General features: G+C 40.8%; 1 protein-coding gene across 1 annotated transcript in view; it reads left to right on the plus strand.

The window, feature by feature from the left end:
• Window positions 1–812: 812 nt before the first annotated feature.
• The window catches only part of nkx2.2b (NK2 homeobox 2b), a 9,465-nt gene continuing 4,517 nt past the window's right edge, over window positions 813–5,760 (plus strand). The window contains exon 1 of the mRNA XM_072267100.1: window positions 813–888. The gene's annotated coding sequence lies outside the window, so the exon portion shown is untranslated. The remainder of the gene's footprint in view (window positions 889–5,760) is intronic.

Here is a 5,760-nt window from a genome sequence, read left to right on the forward strand (position 1 = left end):
CTCCTTGGATACCGAGCGATTTATTGGATTCGGAGGAGGTGGGGTGGGGGGAGAGAGAGAGAAGTGTTGTCAGAGTTCCAGTCTATTAATAATGATGAAAATACAAGAAAAGTTTGGGGATTGACAATTTAAAATAGGGCTTCTGGCTGTTCGGTCGGAGCTGGTTTTTAAATTAGACGTTGTCGATAAACACAGAACGTGAGAGTGTAGGGTGGCGAGAGAGATACCAAGTTGCATTGATCTGAGACCTTGATTATTAATCAAAAACAGCCAACTTCTGCCACTTACCCTCCCCCTCCGGCGCGCGCGCGCGCACACACACACACACACACACACACACACACACACACACACACACACACACACACACACACACACACACTCGTACAGACATTCTGTCCCGGGGGTGAAGAGAGTGCGTTCAATGCAGATCAGTTAGTTTCGAGGGTAGGTGGGCAAAGGAGAGTCGGAGTTGAGGAGGTGGGGGTTGGCAGGGAAGTCGTTGAGATTGTAGTGGGATAGGGGGATGGGATGAGAAGGGAAGGGAACAGAGCAAAGGCGCTATCAAGAAGTAAAGTGTGTTTGCATTTATAGCCAATTTATTACCAATGAACATATGGTCTGTATTTTGTCTAACGTCATAATCGGGAAGAGCAAACAGCGAGCAATCTGAGAGTGTGGAGGGACACTGCCACTCGCCTACTGTGTAAACGCACTTGGACAATATTAAGAGTGGATCATTTTTTGTGAGTCCCTGGGTATATAAAGCGCATCAGTCTTATCTGTGCACGCACTCCTGATTTTCCATTTGGAGATACTTCAACGACATCCGAGCGTTAAAAAAAACAACACTGGCTGCATCAGCCATTCCTTTCCAGCTTTTGACAGGTGAGCACTTTCAGTCAGCACTTTTATTTTCTAATGGATTCTCATTTCCTCGGATTTGCGGCGCTCGGCGAGCTGCATCCACCGCAGTTTGCTCTGCTTTGAATCCGCAACTATAAATGTTGAGGAACGAACTTCAAAGTGAACGCGGCGCGGATTAAACTAGAGAATTCTTTGACTGGAATGAACGCCCTGCGTTACTGTTTTTACTGCGGAACGAAGTACACTCAACGTTTCCTTGTAATGCTGCTGATTTACCCATTGCGCTTGCCGCCGTGAATAGATGCGGTTACAATGGGAAAATGTGCACACGTGTACGTCTACCGTCTAGTTTCCATTGCAGTCAAACACCCTGGCCGCTAGTGCTCTTTGATAGTTACGTGAATTGTACAGTTTTATAACCTGGATATCCTGGCTACACGCGTGACCAGATTGAGCAAAGCTAAAAACACGGACACGCCACCCAGCTGCAGCTAACACATCCCCAACTTCAGCCCTTTCAATTCTCAGACTTTTTAAATCCTCCAACCCTCGCCCACACACACAAACACACGGATATCGTTCTACACCTCTCTCCCCCTTTCCCCACGAATTCAAACCCCCAATTCACTTTCTGCAATGCGCCCTGTCGTTCGTAATAGGAAGAAGCGGATACTGGAATGAATTATTCTGTGCAGCCATTATACACAGAGTGAATAGAAGTCACCTGGATAAGGCGTGTCTGTCAGCGATGCCTAAACAGGAATAGAAATTGAAAATATACGCACCTAACCCACAGATTCACAGCGCCTGTGAATTTAGTGGGCGTTCTTGTGCGCACGCGAATACTCTTCAGTTATTCAGCATTCTTGCCTTTAGAATGAAGCTCGCACCGAGAACTTTATGTTTAAATTTTGCAAGTGGTGTATATTATATCTTAAGGAAACCCTTAAAAAAAGCATTCAGTTGGATCCTTTGTTTTTAAAAGTTCTACAATCACTGGTTGAAATTCAAGAATTTTGTCAATACGCCCCATTAAACTAAATTTAAGATGGGGACAGTGGACTTTATGACAAGGAACCGTGATCCGTGATATGATCCATATAAACTAAAAATATATAATTAATCACAATCAGCCTCATTACTAAAAATATTATCCCTTTCTTTGTTCTTCGGTAAACACCTTTTTTTTACTTTCAAGGTGAATCGAAACCACTGTTGTGACAGTTCTCGATTATGTCAGTAGAGTTCGCCAGTGTATCAGGAGTATAACTTGGCCTCAGTTGACGCGTAGTGTAACGAACAACCGTTTCTAATTGTTAATCCGATTCGGCTCTAACTGCAGTTTTTCAATCCGAGTCGTGTGTCCACATATATGGAAAGAGGGTTGTAATTAAGAATTTTCGCTCAAAGGTTGAAGCCAAAGGCCATCGTTTTTTTAAAGGAAGCGTGAAGTCATTATATGGAGATTTCGACGTTTTACTCTGATAGTCTTTACGTACCTCCCCGAAATCAAGCTCCCCAATACAACCAGGACAGATCAGTGATATTTTCCCCTAAATTTCTTCACGCATTTATTTTAAGAATAGTTATTTTATATATATGGGATGCACTTAACTTAAAAATTCACAGCTCCAGTGAGTTTAATAGGAGTTCATGTGCACACGCCAGTGCGTTTCAATTACAGTATTCAGCATTTGCGCTTTCAGAAGCTCGAATATTCAGATTAAATTTAAATCTTAATTTTGAAAGGGATATGTTATACGTAAGTAGAACCTAAAGAACTCATGAAGCAGTGTTTCTAATTGAATGAGATGTCAAGACCTTGCCAAATGCACAAGTTTACGTATTCGGTGTTACGGCGTACTTCAAACTAACAATTTGACAGCACTGGCTTGCGTTTTCCAACCTACTACTTTATTGGTCCTTGTCCCCAAGGAACAGTCTTGGAAATAAGCACCAATTCTCGTTCTCACTCTGCAGCGAAAGGAATTTCTTTTTAGAAGAAAGTATTAATTAAATGTCACAGCGCGTGGATTTAATTCGTCTTTTTTTTTGAAAGAAAAAAATGATTGCAAATTAATCGTTTTAAGGTAAATCATTGCTTTGGTTTAACAAGGGGGAAAATGTGGGCGATCTCCCCGTGGGGGAGAGGCAAATCCTGGTGTGACATGTTTAATCATTAAAGAAAGTAAAAGAATAAAGAAAAAGCTTTCGCCTCTGAGGGAAAGAACTGTTTTATTTTCAAATGAAACATTAGCAAATGAGGCGCTGAAAATAAGTCCTGAGGCGTTATTTCAATCGGATTATAGAATGGTGCTCTGTGAGTCCTCTAGGTAATATCGAAATAGACTTCCCACAAAAACTCCATACGAGATAGCAAAGCGTTCCTCTTGAACAACCGAACGCTTGATGCTAGTTTCTTTTATCCATAATACGCAGTGATTTTGTTCTGCCTTTTCTAGCTGTTTAACCTCAGGGAAAATAAAACCTTCTACTTATTATTGAGAACTCGGGTTCGGGCGTGCAGAAAGCCTTCAGGAATCTTATGTAAATGACAATTCCTGCAGCACGAATATCACCTTAGGGTATATTTCATTGCATTATCACACTAGGAGCCCTTTGATAACGGGTTTACAATCTTATACTGCAGAACAAGCAATTAACTATTTCTGAAGCATAGAACAATCAAATATAAATACTTATTATCGGCTTGGTTGAAATATTACCAGAGATGGTTACCACCATTGTTATATCATTTTGGAACTCTTTTTCATTGTAACAGATCTCAGTTGTTGGAGATACAAACGTGTTATGTTTAATTATTTTGACACAGACCGGACCAATATTTAGGATTTAGAACTGGCATTTTGTCACTTGTATTTTTTGACTAGTGGCGACATCTCCTTTAAACAGAAGTTAAGAACTTGAGAGTCTTTTGAATGAGCCCTGCTGTTCTTTATTGAGGTACACGTACTGTAGATTTCGGAACCAGTACCGAGGGTAAACGTTTTTCTCTGAACGAATCAGGTCTCAGTCAGAATTAGCAATATTACAACCTTTCTTTTGGACAACCAAAAACAAAATTGCTTTTACTTTCAGTCTATAGTTTTAAATAATTTACTGAGCATGTTATTGATAGTTTGCAAAAATCCATTATACTTTAATGATCGGACTGGTAATTAAAAAGCAATCGGTAGATGTATTGTGTTTTGGCCGCTCAAGGTGTGACGAGGAAAACTAGAACGCAAAACTGATAGATTTCCTCGTATAATTTAATCACTATATTTCATATTAATTTTATTGGGAAATTGACTCGGTTCTAAATAGCTATTGAATGATAAGTTCGATTTCGCGGCAGCTCGTTGGTTTTAACACTCTCCAAGTTTTGCCTCTCCAATAGTAATTAATTTAAGGAATTTAATACTAAATTACAAGAAAGGCCATACGAATTTCATTCTCCCGTCACGGACTCTCGCTCACGTTCATAAAGAGGTATGTGGACACCTAACAGCGCTAGTCCTCAACTGGAATTATCACGTTCATAGAATTAGATTTGACATACATTCTTTATTTATTTATGCACCTAGCACTCTCCTTTGCCAGGGCCGTTTAAAATAACCTGAAGTATTGCAATCTGGATGGTTTAAAGTCAATTTTAGTTCTTAAGTGTGTGAAAGTGGATCATATTGCGCCTGAGCAAAATACGCCCAATTTACTTGATTAAATTAGACCCATTTGCCTCAATGACCCGAATCATTTCTTCAAGAAATGTATTATCTGTTTCTGCCCTAAGGACTAAACCAACGTGGTTGACTCCTGTTGGGGGGAGGGGGTTAAGCAATTGCTCGCCTCATCTCTCCATACATCGAATCAAATAACTTCAAAAGTTAGAGCGGAACCCTCCTTTGGCACTGGTGAAAAAGGCAAATGATGGTGGGAAGGGGTTTTTAAGCTACCTGCGAAAGTAAACAGGTAAACAGAAATGGAGGGCACTTGAGCTGAAGTAGGGCCACTTATCCCTGTTCACATTTACCTCTCCTTTTCAGACTCTTGTTAGATTGTTCAAATAACTCCTCGAACCTATCAGTCTCTTCAGCAGGGGATTAAGATTTTGAGTAAAGGTCACTTATCTCGTCTTGTTTTAGAACCCGCCCTAGAAAGAAACACTCAGCTCAAGTCCAATAGACAATGTGATGATCTTTCTTTCTCCACTGCTCCCTTGGATCATCCCTGTGCATTTAGCTCAGTCTGATCCCCCACGCTATTTTCTCCAGACTTCGGCGGTAATCATTCCCCACTTATTGTTTCAGAAGGATAGGCGATTGTTTCTGGCAGGGCGATATATGTGCCATACATTACCATCAATACGGCAACAGAAGAAATTGTGCAAAGAACAACTATTCGCTGAGCATCTTTTAGTTTTTTATTTAGAATTGACATAAACTGAGAATAAAAGGGTCACTGGAGTCACACCGCATATAAAGCCAACGGCATCTTAATATACTTGCAAATGTGAAATACAGAATTCAAACTTTTCCATGTTTATTGCGGGAAGTTTGCAGGAACCGATAGGCATCGAACACTGGGAAAGCGCATAAAACAATTTCAGAACTCAAGCAATCAGACTAAAGCGGGACAGAACTTGATCACTTGATCGATCTGCTTAGGGGAATGCTGGAGACAGTCGAGTTATCAGCATCTCACACTGTACACACCTAACCCGAGGCCAAATGTATTCACACGTGTGGATTTAGAATGGACTTTTTGTCACCTTTCGATGTACTCCTTCGTAGTTAATCATTCAGAAACCATTACCCACACCACTTTTCGGACATACTTATCAGATGGTCCAAGTTAGGCGCGAGAACAGGTTTAGCCGCTGAGTCGGTGAGA

The sequence above is a fragment of the Mobula birostris genome, chromosome 8, assembly GCF_030028105.1.
Source record: "Mobula birostris isolate sMobBir1 chromosome 8, sMobBir1.hap1, whole genome shotgun sequence".
Classification (NCBI taxonomy): Eukaryota; Metazoa; Chordata; class Chondrichthyes; order Myliobatiformes; family Myliobatidae; genus Mobula; species Mobula birostris.